Source organism: Meles meles, chromosome 1 (genome assembly GCF_922984935.1).
Source record: "Meles meles chromosome 1, mMelMel3.1 paternal haplotype, whole genome shotgun sequence".
Taxonomy (NCBI): Eukaryota; Metazoa; Chordata; class Mammalia; order Carnivora; family Mustelidae; genus Meles; species Meles meles.
In genome coordinates this window covers 130015925-130031139 of record NC_060066.1, presented here as the reverse complement: position 1 = coordinate 130031139, position 15215 = coordinate 130015925, and positions in this window count along the sequence as shown.

Genomic DNA, 15215 nt, shown 5'->3' with positions numbered 1-15215 from the left:
GGACATTGGGGAGGGGAGGCGAACCATAAGAGACTATGGACTCTGAAAAACAACCTGAGGGTTTTGAAGGGTCAGGGGTGGGAGGTTGGGGCAACCTGAGGGTTTTGAAGGGTCAAGGGTGGGAGGTTGGGGGAACAGGTGGTGGGTAATGGGGAGGGCACGTTTTGCATGGAGCACTGGGTGTTGTGCAAAAACAATGAATACTGTTACGCTGAAAAAATAAATAAAATGGAAAAAAAAAAAGATTTTATGGGTGCCTGGGTGGCTTAGTCAGTTAAGCATCCGACTCTTGATTTCAGCTCAGGTCATGATTTCAGGGTTGTGATCAAGCCCCACATAGAGCTCCAGGCTTAATGGGAAGTCTGCTTGAGATTCTCTCCCTTTTCCTCTGTCCTACCCTCCTCCCTCCCTCCCTCTCAAAAAAAAAAAAAAAATTAAGATTTTTAGTGTCATTGAGACCTTGGCTTAAGTCCAGGAGTTTCCACTCAGTAGTTTCCTTATTACCTTTCTAAATCTCAGGTTGCTTCATCTATGAAATAGACATAATAGTACCACCTCTCATAGGATTGTTGTGAGGATTAAATGAAAGAATACATAGAAAGGGCTTAGCATAGTGCCTGGCAATTGGTAAAGACTCAATAAATGTTGACTAATAATAGAGTTTGAAATTTATTTATTTATTTTCAAAGATTTTATTTATTTTTTTGACAGACATATCACAAGTAGGCAGAGAGGCAGGCAGAGAGAGAGAAGAGGAAGCAGGCTCCCTGCTGAATAGAGAGCCTGATGTGGGGCTCTATCCCAGGACCCTGAGATCATGACCTGAGCCGAAAGCAGAGGCTTTAACCCACTGAGCCACCCAGGCGCCCCTGAAATTTATTTTATCATTATCTACAGAGTCCATCAGCTTATGAGAATTACACTTCTCCATCCCACTTGGACTGGTTCTTATTCTTTTTTCCCTCTTCACAATAGTTCTATGAAATAATTACATGAGTTCATTACTTTTAAGATCAATCCATTAGATACCATATTTTATTGATTCACAAAAGGTCATCTTAAACATTGTTATACTCTGAAGTGCTCTGAGAAAACCTGTCTTTGGTTTTATCATTCTGTTATAGAGTTCAGCACTGTAGACCTGGTCAGTGCCAAATAAGTGTTGCCTGGCAATTTGTTAATACTTAAGTATAAGATGACTAATATGCAAATAGTATTTTAGTACATGAAATGTAATGAGTGAAGAAGATGTTCATTTGGGATCTAAAAATTAAATTTAGTCTTCTTATAAAAACTTTTAGATGCCCAACAAAAATAAAAAGGATAGTTGTAGTACATTAGTATATTCATACAGTACTCTTCAATAAAGAGAAAGAATGTACTACTATTAGCACGAAACAACATGGATAAATCTCATAGAACGTTGAGCAAAAGAGTGCTGTGGAGATGGGATATATCTTACATTTAGTAAAGTCCTCAAAATTGTAAGTGTAAAATTGGATGAATTCTTACATTTGTGTACAATCATGTACCTGTCACCCAGTTCAAGATAGGGAACATTTCCAGCATCCCAGAAGGTTCCCTTTGTCCCCTCCCAGGAAATGCTTCCCCCTGCTAAGGTAACCATTAGTTGACTTCTAATTGCATAAATCAGTTTGTCTCTTCTTATGAATGGAATCATGTATTATGCCATCTTTTGTGTCTGGCTTCTTTGGTTCACATTTATTTCTGTGAGATCCATGTTGTTTGGTGTTGCATAGTTCATCCTTTTTCTTTGCTGAGTAATACTCCATTTATGAACATATCACTATCTTTTTGTATTGTTGATGGACATTTAAGTTGTTTTAGTTTGGGGCCAATATGAATAAATCCATGAACATTTTATCTGTCTTTTGTTGGACTTCGCAAACACTCATTTCTCTTTGGACATTATGCAGGAATTGGAATTGCTAGGTTATCGGATATGTGTTTTTACTTTAGTAGATAGTGCCAGACAATTTTCCAGAGTACTTGTATAATTTATGTTTCTGCCAACTGTTGATGATTCTAATTTCTCCACATCCTTGCCAACACTTGGTATTGTGAGTTTTTTAATTTTGGTGGGTGTGTAGCGATATCTCATGGTTTAATATGCAGTTCTGATGAAAAAAATTAGTATTAATTGAAAACATTTCTAAGTAAATTTATTTTATTTTTTAAAGATTTTAATTATTTATTTGACAGGCAGAGATCACAAGTAGACAGAGAGGCAGGCAAACAGAGAGAGAGGTGGAAGCAGGCTCCCTGCTGAGCAGAGAGCCCACGTGGGGCTCCATCCCAGGACCCTGGGATCATAACCTGAGCTGAAAGCAGAGGCTTTAACCCACTGAGCCACCCAGGAGCCCCATCAATTTATTTTTTAAAAGGAGAAGTATTTATGTCCTGCACCACAGTGTTACTTAACTGCTGAATCTGTACCTTAAGTTAAACCCATTTTCTAACGGGACTTAATATGCGTGCAACAATGACCATGTGCTTAAAGAATATAGTTACCCACAAAGAGAATGCCTATGGTCAGGATGCCCACTTCTTCTGGTCTGTTACCAGTAACCGTAAATAGAACTGGTTTTGCTATCAGTAAAATGAATGCTTTAAGCACAATGGTTTAAGCACATCTTATGGGATTCAGAACTTCCTTCTGTGGAAGCAGTGGGTTAGAATGGAAAGCATTCTAGATCAGGAATCACCCTGGGCTCTTTGCACTTTGTGGCCTTTGCTTTGCTTGTTCTAAACCCCAACGGTAGTCTCTTCTTCTTCCTTCTCTTTCCCTACTTTCCCTCTTTTAAAAGATTTGATATGAGAAAGAGCAATATAATAATTCCTCAAGCCTGGAAATTAACATAACCAGAATATAATTTTTTAAACCATATAAGTTGTGATTAAATATGTATACTCATAAACTGTATAGACCTTGAGTTACTCAAATTTAGCAGTATGGTCACATCATACTTAGAGTGATTTTTTCCCCCACAATAAATCTAGAAATATTTTCAACCAAAATTAAACCCCTGTCTATGTGAAATTGCAGAATTTCCACAAATTTAATTTTCTTGGAGTGGATTTGGTTTGCATTTTCGAAATCCTAGGTAGGCGTAGGATATGATTTACCCTAAACTTATTTCTTTGGATTTTTACTTGATTTTATTTGGTTTTTGGTTTGTTTGTAATAATATTTTCTGTTTTTCCTTTGAATAGCATTGTGTCTTTTTAGCATTTTTTTTTTTTAACTCACTGTCAGAACTCATTACATTTTCTGAAAATAGGGGTGCCTGAGTGGTCAGTTGGTTAAGTGACTGCCTTGGCTCCAGCCTCATATCGGGCTCCCAGCTCAGCAGGGAGTCTGCTTCTCTTTCTGTCCCTCTCTAGGTCCTGCTCCCTCTCCCTCTCTCTCAAATAAACAAAATCTTTTTTAAAAATTCAAAAAATTTTTCTGAAAATAATGGTTTATGGGAACCCAGGCTCATATAGAATCAGTTTTAATTATATCTTTTCTTCTGGCTATTATTCCTCTTGTGGTATTCATTAAATAATATTTGATGGGATTGTAACAGTAGTATCAAAAATATTGTTTATTCCAAGTATACCAATTGCAGAAGCAGTAAAAAGCTGTGGTCAAGAGCCTGGGTTTTGGGGTCAGACTATAGGACTTGAGTTCTGGCTTCTCTTACTAGCACTAGTGACCTTAGGAAAGTTCCCAAATTTTCAGTTACATTATGTGTAAAATGTAGATAATGAAGGTTCTTATCTCATAGGACTGTCATGTGGATTAAATGAGGAAATAGTCCATATAAAGTATTTTTAATAGTGTCTTGTACTTAGTAGTCAGTCAGTAAATGTTAGCTGCTATTATAAATATTACTGTCTTTAGGTTTTTGTGAGGATTAAATATAATAGTAAAGTAATATAGTAATATAGTAAATATAATATATAAATATTATATTAATATAAATTAATTATAATTATAATTAAATTAATATAAATATATATAATAGTAAATAAAATAGTAAATATAATGGTAAAGTGTATGTCAAAAGGCCTGCAATTTAGTAACCAGTTAATATTGGTTAACATTAGTACCAAACAAAGATTTTCTCTGGTCAGTTGGTTTTCTCTGGTCAGTTTCTATGTGTTCAGGTAAAATTGCACTTCAGGACCATTCTCCCTCCCCATAAAAAAAGTGAATTTGCAATTAGAATATTTGGTACTCAGATAATACGGATTTCCAAGATAATGCTTGAAGGTCTTAAAAATTATAATGTGACTGAAATGTTATTTGTAATGAAAGAAGAAAGTGGTGTTAGTTACTTAAAAAATGTAGTTTTGAACATTTTTTTCTTGAATAATGATGTGATGACATTTTTCAGTTTCTAATAATCCTTGTTTGTGGCCAGTTAAACTCCATTGGTAGATTGGCAGTTTTGGGGGCATGGCTTCGTAATATGCTGGGGCCATAGAAATTATACTCAGAATCATACTAATCTTGATACTGGCATCACTCAACATTTTTATTCATTTTCTGTTCATCTCTGTTTTGTCTGGCCTCCCTGTGTTTCTCATTAATTGAGTTCCTTATCTTGTACCGAGTTCATCACTACATGCATCCCTGCCTTGTTATTTCAGGAGATAAACCATACAACTGATTTCAGTCTTCTGAGAGAGACTTGATTTCTTGCTCTCGGCTCCATCTCACCTTAAATGACTTCCTTTTGCGAAGCAAGACCTCCCAAAACCCCAAGTACTTACCTGTCTGAAACTGTCAGGGTCAGTGAGTACTTTTTTTTTTTTTTAAAGATTTATTTATTTGACAGACAGAGATCACAGGTAGGCAGAGAGGCAGGCAGAGAGAGAGAGAGGAGGAAGCAGGCTCCCAGTCAAGCAGAGAGCCCGATGCGGGGCTCGATCCCAGGACCCTGGGATCATGACCTGAGCTGAAGGCAGAGGCTTTAACCCGCTGAGCCACCCAGGCGCCCCAGTGAGTACTTTTGAACAGGTCAGGCAACTTTAAGAAGTGCCATTCACAGGGACTGCATACAACTGTTCAGCTGATCATGGTGGCCCAGTGACCAATTGCCTGTTTCTTAAACCTTTTCACCTGCTGTGTTTCTACTTTGATAGATACCCTGGATCCGGGGCTACTTGACTTTTTGTTTGTTCGTTTTCAATGATACATGCCCTGTCATTATGTGCTGAAATAGCACTTGAAAGAGTGGTCTTCAGTAGACAACATGGGCTGAGATTCCTGTCCCGATGTTTAATAGTCTTCTTGAATTATTTGATACCATCCCTTAGCATTAGTGGCTACCCACTGTTCAGTGTTGTTGCCGTCACCTGGAATATTCCTTTCCTACTTAATCCCTCAGGAATCTCACTCGTTAAATTGTAGTTTAGAAGCTCTTCATCTATAGTATCTTCACACCTCACCTAAGCTGCAAATTTTTTCCTTCCTCCTTTGATTTCTTTTAGTATCTTCGGTTATTTCTCTCGTTAGACTGTAGAATTTAAGGGAAAGGGGCAGTGTTTTGTCTTTACGTTCTCTGTAACACCTGTATCAGTGCTTCGCTCATAATAGACGCTGAGTACTTGTAGAATGTCTTGGTGAAAGTGCTGCTTGGGGCACCTGGGTGGCTCAGTGGGTTAAGCCTCTGCCTTCCGCTCAGGTCATGGTCTCAGGGTCCTGGGATCGAGCCCCGCATCAGGCTCTCTGCTCAGCGGGGAGCCTGTTTCCCCCTCTCTCTGCCTGCCTCTCTGCCTACTTGTGATCTCTCTCTGTGTCAAATAAATAAATAAAATCTTAAAAAAAAAAAAGAAAGTGCTGCTTAACAGGAGCACTCCAGTAATGATGTGCTTACTGGAATCAAGAGGAGAGAGGCCGGCAACAAGGAAGCGTACTGACATATGTCGGAGGGGTAATCAGTCTTGAATGGACTCATGGCAAAGTAAGTTGAGATGTGTTGATTATATAAATCAATGTGGATGACCATGAGCACAGTTAAATGGGAAAGAGGAGAGCAGGGATTGATTAGAACCTGACATCAATCCAAACTGGAACCAGTTTCTTACATGTAGAAGTTTTGTCAAATGTCAGAAAAATAGAAATAAATTCACCTATATATTAGTAACACTCTACGTTCAGTTTGATGTTTAAAACCATGAAGAAATAGGTCCTAGGAGAGCTCTCATCTGGCCTTTCTGGGCTGTCATCACATTGGATTATTACAAAATTAATAACAAAAACCCCATTTTATGGTGAGATTTCAACAGGACTAGAATGAGTTGGGGATTTTTCTCCCTTCTTGTTACCAGCGGGACACAGGAATGAATAAGCATGGAGGGAGCTGAGGTTGTTAAACATTTCTGCAGATCTTTGGGCAATATTTTTATACCCCTCCCCCAGAAAGCCTCCTGAGAGCTAGACTGACTTATTGCTGGAGGATCACATTTTTTGACAGATTCCTGCACACTCATGAGTGTTCATTACATGCAAAGATTTAGCTTAAGTCCTTCCACAACTAATTTAAAGCCCTATAATTGGCCATAATTGTGCCTGCTTCGATACAAAAAATATTGATGTGCCTCTCATGCATAAGGCTCTATGTTCTGTACTCTCAGGGATACAGAGGAGTGAAAGTTACCGTCTTGACCCTTTAGAGGTTATACTCCAGTTGGGGAATAAACAGCTGTGCTCCATAGGGACAAGTTGATAATACACAGTGATACATACCCTCATAGGCACAAGTAGTGCAGAGGGAGGACGGGGTGGGGGAGAGTATTTATACTGGTTACTGCTTTAATAGCTTGGTCTAATGCTGTTCTTTTGACATATTTAGGTAACACATGGAAGCTCTTTCTGGATGTTTGACTGCTAACCAGATAATCACAGTTTATTTATGTCACAGTCTGGGGTGATTGTTTTGATGGGGTATTTTCCAGGGATCCTAGCTTGTTGCAGATGGAACAGCACTGCCGGTGGACTTCAGTCCTTACAGACTAGAGTTTCCAGGTTACCCAGAATGCCAGCGTCTTAGCAATACATTAACAGTAAGAATGCTCTCTCTTATCCCCTAATTAATTATTCTCCATGTCTTGTTAGTTTTGGCTCCTAAGTAACCTGTAAATCTTTCCGGTACTCTCCATGTGCACTGCTCAAGCTTTAATCCTAGCTTTTGTCCTTTCTCACAGGCACATGGAGTAGCCTCCTAACTGGCTCCCTATCGCAAGTACTGTTCCAACCCATCTTTGATACTGCAATAGTGTGCTCTCTAACAAGAAATTTCATAGTAATCTCTATAAAATTCCTCAGTCCTTCTGCCATATCTACATATAAAAGTCCAAATTCCTTAGAATAAGTTACAGACTTTCTAATTTAGATTTTTTCCTATTTTAGCAATCCTTGTTCCATTCCCCTATTCTATACTTTTACTGCAGTGAGGCTAAACCCTTTTTCTAGAACTCGGGTTTTTCTTGCTGTCGCCATTTTGCTGCTGTTCCCACTCTCTTGAGAACCTCTACAGCCATCCTCCAGGTAGACTCCTCTTCATTGTCAAGAGTCAGTTTATATATTCTGTGTTCCAGGAAACCTTTCTTATACTCTCAGACCTAAAGCACTGCCTTTTTTGTGTTCTCATTCCTACACATAGTAGCATATACCTTCTTCCAGTAGTTCATTGTTTTCAGATCCACCAATAGAGTCTGTACTCCTGGAAGGCAGAGGGCATGTTCTCTTCATTTTTGCAACTGGGACATAGTTATTTATTTTATTAAATGAATGAAATAGATATTTGATATTCTGGATTTGATTTTCTAATTTGCAGGCAATCTTGAGGGTCCATCACATGAAGAAATTTTACTTTGCAGAAGCATAAACGTGAATCAGGTGCCCAGTGAGGTTGGTATGCAGGAATGAGTCACTCAACTTGTGAGGATTCTAGTGCAGTACTTAACATCATCACTTCAGTGTGGCTTTTTTTTTTTTTTTTTCTTTATGCAAACTGCCAAAGTTCTATTGTAAAATTTTAGTTAGAGGATGAATTCAGTCAGTTTTTGTGGGCAGTTTTTGTGAAACTGTTTTCATAGAAAAATGAACAGTAATTACTAGTTTAAAATGTTGTAAATACCCCTCTGCAGTATGGTCATGCTTTCTGGGTACTCAGCAGAAACAGGAATCTCCACTTAGGTATTCATTTCAATAGCTAATTCCTGGCATCCTGAGGAAAAGGAAACATGGCATGGAAATACTTCTTATTCTTTGGCCCTGATATTTTGTATGGTATTCCTCTTGTAGAGAATGTACATAAATTGTTACTTGTGTATCGTTTTCAAAGATTATCAGGTTAATTAGTTGGAATTCCATAGTCCCTGAATTCTCTGTCCTATAAATAATTTATCTTTGAGTTGTAACTTAAATTTTCTCTTTGTGGTGTTTTCCCTACCATTGTTTCTCCCCCCTCCCCACTCAGAATAAAGTATTCCTCATCTTGTTTGATAAACATATATTCCTCTACCCTTTGTCTGAATTGTTTTGAATCTCTTCTCCCACGTTCACAGAGACCTTGCTTCATCTGTTATCCTTTCTCAGAATTTCAGCTTTTCTCTCCCTGCTTGCTTTTTCCCTTTAGCGTATGAGAATAATCAGAATAATCAGAACAGCTTTCCTCTAATTGTTGCCCCCATCTTGCTATTTCCCTATACTTTTCCTTCCTTTCACACACAAGCGTATTGAAAATATTATCAGAGGGCATCTCAGATTCCTTGTCCCCTCTATTTTCTTAATCCATTTTGCCTGACTTCCATCCCTGTTTCAGTGAAACTATTCTTGCCATGGTCGCTGACGACCTGCATGTTATGAAACCGGGGAACAATCTGCTGCTAGATGCAGACACGATTTTGTCTCGAATTCCTCTGTATTCTAATTCCGTCTACTCCTCAGATATTGGTGTTCTCGGGATTCCTTTCTTAGTCTTAATTCGATCTTTACAGACTCCTACTTAATGATCTTATTTGCTCCTGTGGCTCCAAAATTACTTTTAAAGTTATGACTATCATATCTGTATTTTCACTTGCAATTTCTCTTCCAAGATACCTTCTCCTCCATTCAGCTGCATGTCTGCTATACTTAGTTGATCTACAGATTCTCAAAATGTGCAAAACTGAACTCTACTCTTTCCCACCATAGATGCATTTCTTCCAGAATTCCCTTTAGTGAAAAGAAGCACCATTGAAACCAAACCCTCATGTCTCCCCAGTGCTTATCCCTTCAAATTCATTTGAATCCAGTACAGTTTTATCTTCTTATGTCTCTTGGTTCTAATTCCTTTTCTCTATCCTAATTCCAAGGCCTTACTGTTTTCCTCCAGAATTACTTCATCACTTCCCAAGACTGAGTCCAGTCTCGTCTGATATGTAATCCATTCATAACACTGCTCCAAAATTTTTTTTCTGAAACACATCTCTTATGAATTTATTCTCCTGCTTGAAATTCTTCTATATTTCCCCTCCAAATTCAAGATAAAATCCAAACTTCTTTGCACAGTGTACATGGGCATCTTGTGTACTGGCCCTGTGTTTCTCTCTAATCACAACTCTTACTGCCTATACACAGTTTGACTTTGTCTCAGCCCCAGGGAGCACTCCACTCTCCACCTTCCGTGCTACCCTCTTTTCCCCTTCTAGTTTCTTTCTCCTAGCTATTCCCTCCTCAGCTTTCATACTTAAGTCTTGAGGTCACTTCTTCCAAGCTTCTTGCTTTTCTTTTTAATCTACTCATTTGACATGCTGTATTTATTATTTCATGTTTCTTTTATAGCACTGATTAATTCTACTTTAGTGGTTTATCTGAGTCATCCCTAGACTGTAAGCTCCCTGGCAGCAGAAACTATATATTTTATCTTTGTATCCTCCTAACTAGAATGTACCTATGGAATATATTTAATAAAAATTTGTTGGATAAAAATATGTCTGATTTCTGATGACTTCAGAATATTCAGAGTATTCACTACTGGGGCGCCTGGGTGGCTCAGTCATGATCATAGGTCATGATCTCTGGTCATGAATCCAGGGTCCTGGGATTGAACCCCACATCATGTTCCCTCCTCAGCAGGAAGCCTGCTTCTCCCTCTCCCACTCCCCCACTTCCCTCTCTCACTGTGTCTCTTTCTGTAAAATAAATAAAAAAAGAAATATTCACTACTATTAAAATGCTTTTAAAGAAATTGTATAATCCAAAATAGACTTACTCTTTAAAAATGATCACAACTCCTATATGAACCAAAAAACTTAAAGACAGAAAGTAGCTCAGGAATATATGTGCCAGTAAATATAGTAAAGCCAGCCTTTGTAGTGCAACTACCTCCTGATACTAACTACCTAGATAGGATTAGGCCAGACTTCATGGGTTAAGGGTACAGTGCTTCACAAGACTACCCTCGTTTCAGATACCAGCTGCAAACTTGAGAATTCCTATGGTTACCCTCACTTTTGACCAGCTGGTTATAAATTTGGGAGGTTCTCATGACTCCTTCAGACTTGATCATCCACTAGAACAACTCACAGAACTCAGGAAAGCACTATATTTAGATTATAGTTTTATTTTGTCTAAAAAGATACATGTCAGAACCAGCCAAAAGAAGAGATACTTAGAGTGAAGTCTGGGAGGGCCCCACATAAGAAGTTTCCATGTCCTCTCCCCATGTAGTCAGAATATTCCCCCCCAAGCCCCCAAATAACTTTGATGTGTGACAGTGCATATAGAATATTGCTAACCAAGGGAGCTCATCTGTGCTTCAGTGTCCAGAATTTTCACTGGGGAGTCACTACGTAAGCATGATTGAATCATTGTCCATGAGGTTCAATTCATTCTCTGTCCCTACTCTCCTTCCTGGTGGTTGAGCTGATATTATGTGGCTCAAAAGTCCCAACTCTCTAATCACATGATTGGTCTTTCTGGCTTGTCCAGCCCTTATCCTGATTCATCGCATTAACAGAAACTCTCTTGGAGCCCACCATGACTAACAAAGACACTTCTATCACTGGGGAAATTCCAAGGATTTAAAGGGTAGCTCACAGTACAGGGACAAATGTCAGCCACATTCTTAATCCAACAGCCTTAGGCCATCTAAAATAAAATAAACCTGGCTACCAAAACTGACCTGTGTATAAAACCTGAATTATGTTGTTAGTCCAGAATTTGTTTTAATCATATCAAGAAAGGGCCGTGGTCCAAAGGAAATGAATGCAGGATATTGAAGAGGTATTTGTCCTTCTATGTCATTGCAGCATTATTTCCAGAAGCCAAGATATGGAAACAACCCAAGTGTCCATCAATGGATAAATGGATAAAGAAGATGTGATATATATACACACATATGTAGTGGAATGTTATTCGGCCACAGGAAGGAAGGAAATTCTGCCATTTGCAACAACATGGATAGAGTTTGAGGACATTGTATTAAGTGAAAGAAGCTAGACAGAAAGACAAACATTGCATGTGTTCAATAGAAAAAAAGAAAGCTCATAGAAACACTAAAATAGTGGTTGCCAGGGGCTGACAGGGGGACTGGGTGGCTAATAGAGAGTCCATAAAAGGACACTTGCAGATATAAGATAGAGTCTAGGGATCTAGTATACAGCTTGGTGACCATAGTTAATAATACTGAATTGTATAACTGAAATTTGCTAAGACAATAAACTTTAATGTTCTCACCAAAAAAGGAGGAGGGGGCAGGCAAGGAACTTGGAATTCACATACAGATTAAATGACACTTACAAACTGAATTGGCAGCATAAATTTTCATTTGTCAAGATCTGTTAGAGGCTATCCATACAGAACAATTTTATCAGAATCTGGATATACTTCTGAATTAGGTTACACCAACTTCATTTAGAGAGTATGTTTCAGTAATTGCACTAATGTGGACAGTTCAGAGCATATAAACAATGAAACTTGAGTAATCCTTATAAAACTCATGGCCTGTGAAATCTCATGAGGATCTTACACCTTTTAAGTTAGATTGACTAGACAAAGTAATCTACATTACTTAGAAATGTTATTTTTCCATTTGGTTGGTATGCCTTACTGATTTAACTTAAAATTCTATTTGCCACTTAATAATAGATCCAGGATTTGTTACTTAGAAATGTTATTTTTCCATTTGGTTGGTATGCCTTACTGATTTAACTTAAAATTCTATTTGCCACTTAATAATAGATCCAGGATTTGTTTATAAACTGTAATTAAATTTTGGTTAAAGTTTCTACCTACATTTACAGGTACCTTAAATCGTCAAACAATATTACATTTATTGTACCAAAATTGACACTCTTATTAAGAGATGTTAGCCTGGAGTGAAGTATAACTCCTAGGAAGAAATCTAAAAGTCTCCCTAGGACTTTAGTCTCCAAAACTTTAAAAAAAATTATAAAATAAGGAAAGAGGGTGAAATGACACAGTGCTTTTAGCTAGTGTGAATAACAATGATTTGTGATTAGAGGATCACTGTTTCTGCAGAAGCAAAATCCTCTAACCCTCCTATTCAAAACTGCAATCAATGATGGGTAAAATGTTTAACTGAGCTGGCAAGAAATTTTAAAAATTCAGAGGCCAAAAGTAATGCAAATCCAGATCCAGAGAGAGAAAGTAGCACTCAAGCTGCCTTTTGCTTCAGGGATTTGTGCGAAAGCATTTGGACCCTGAGCCCCATTTCCACAACACCGGGTACCAAGGGTGGGAGACAAACTTCAGCCTACCGAAGTTGGCCAGCCTAAGAGACCTCTGTTGTAAAGAGATCTACTCAAAAGGTGAACTACATACAAACCTATTCTACAAAGGGGACAGCAAGGAATATTAACAATTAAACATTCCCTTGACTAGGGGGTCAGTAAACTACATACCTAAATCTGCCTGCTGCCTGTTTTGTACAGCCTGTGAGCTAAGAATGGTTTTCACATTTTTAAATGGTTGAAAAAAGTCAAGAGAAGGACAATATTGTATGACGTGAAAAGGATATGTGAAATTCAACTTTTAGTGTCCCAAAGCGAAGTTTTCTTGGCATATGGCCATGCTTATTTGTTTACATATAGTCTGTGGTTTTCACATGAGCACAGCTGAATTGAGTCATTGCAATAGAGACCATGCGTGGCCTGTTAAACATCACGTATCTACTATCTGGCTCCTTATGGAAAAAATTTCAGGATTCATAATGGCTAGAAATCATTTGAGTTTTCTTCAAGTGTACCTCATATATCAAACCCATATGACAGCACAGTCTTTTGTTAGAATGGTAGGTTTGAAATAATTGATAAGACAGTAATTTAAAGGCAAAAGAAGGAGTCTGTAGCTGGCTCACTCAGAGGAGCCTGCGATTCTTGATCTTAGGGTTGTGAGTTTGCACCCCATGCTGGGTGTAGAGATTACTTAAAACGAATAAGTATTTTAAAATAAGTAAAATAAAGGCAAAAAAATAGAACTTAAATTCCTTCAGTTCTAACAATCTATGTGACCACTCTGAATTTGTGTGTGTGGTTTTTTTTAAAAGATTTTATTTATTTATTTGACAGAGACACAGCAAGAGAGGGAACACAAATGGGAGGAGTAGGAGAGGGAGAGGCAGATTTCCTGCTGAGCAGGGAGCCCCATGGGGGGCTGGATCCCAGGACACTGAGATCATGACCTGAGCCGAAGCCAGACACTTAATGACTGAGGCACCCAGGAGCCACATGAATTTGTGTTTAAATCTTAAAACAACAGAACAGTGCAAACTGTAGGAGACAATATTTTACTGAACTTTACTATCTTTAAAATTGAAATATATTCTTGTTCATTAACAGTTACCTTTTTGAAACTGAAGAATCAAGAAAGTATTTTTTAAGAAAATAATTATAAAAGGCACAAAGAATTTTTTTTAAAGATTTTATTTATTTATTTGACAGAGAGAGATCGCAAGTAGGCAGAGAGAGAGAGAGAGAGAGGAGGAGGAGGAGGAGGAGGAGGAAGCAGGCTCCCTGCCGAGCAGAGAGCCCAATGCGGGGCTCGATCCCAGGACCTGGGATCATGACCTGGGCCGAAGGCAGAGGCTTTAACCCACTGAGCTACCCAGGCGCCCCGGCACAAAGAATATTTTAAAAGCAATTTATAAATTGAAATTTCATCATAATTTAAATTTCTGCTGGTCATAGACATCATTAAGAAAACAATTACGAATTGAGAGAAAATATTCAAAATTGCCTTGTATCTGAATAAATAATTAAATCTTTCTTTTAAGGCAAACTGCTTATTTCTCCTTTACTCTTGCACTGCTGTCACCCTATTTCAGACATCAGATTTGTGGGGTTTTCCCATATGAATCAGTTCTCCCAAATAGCAGCTGCGTGTCCTACAATTCAGCTCAATTCTGACACTAACCAGAGTTAGCACAAATTCCCCAGGTTAAGGGCTCAGTCCCACAAGACTGCCCCCAATTTTAAAGGCCATTCACAAGCAGTAGGTCCCCAGGTATGATGTATGTTTTCCCCCACACCAAGCAGTGCTCCAGTTCTCAGTGGATATCCACGGACTGTCCTATAATTTAACTCTGTTCTGACACTATCTACCTGGAAATGCTGTTGGATCTCACAGATTAAGCACTCAGTCTCAAAAGACTGTCCCCAGCTCACCTGCCAATTGCAAGTCCAGGTTATTACTGTGCTTCTGACCAACTAACTGTAGGTAGGTTCCCACCACCTTGTATTTGGGTTCTATTGCTTTGCTAGAGCAGCTTACAGAACTCAGAAATATTTTACTTACTAGATTATTAGTTTATTATAAAAGGTAATATCTCAGGAATGGCCAGATGGAAGTGATGCATAGGGCACCATCCAAGGGTAGGGACACAGAGCTTCCACGCTGTCTGGGCTTTTATCTCTTCTCATCTCCAGGTATTCATCAACCTGGGAACTCTCTGAAGCATCTACTTTGGGGTTTTTATGGAGGCTCCATTACATAGGCATGATTGATGAAATCACCGGCCACTATGACTGGTTCAACCTCCAGCCCCTCTTCTGGAGATAGGCAGTTACCCCCGGCAAGAGGCCCTTGCCCTCATCCTTTGGGATTTACAAAGTTAGCTCTTAGACAATAACTCAGTTGTGGTTGAAAGGGACTTGTGAATGACAAGACAGTCCTTTTACCTTTATGGCTTTAGAGC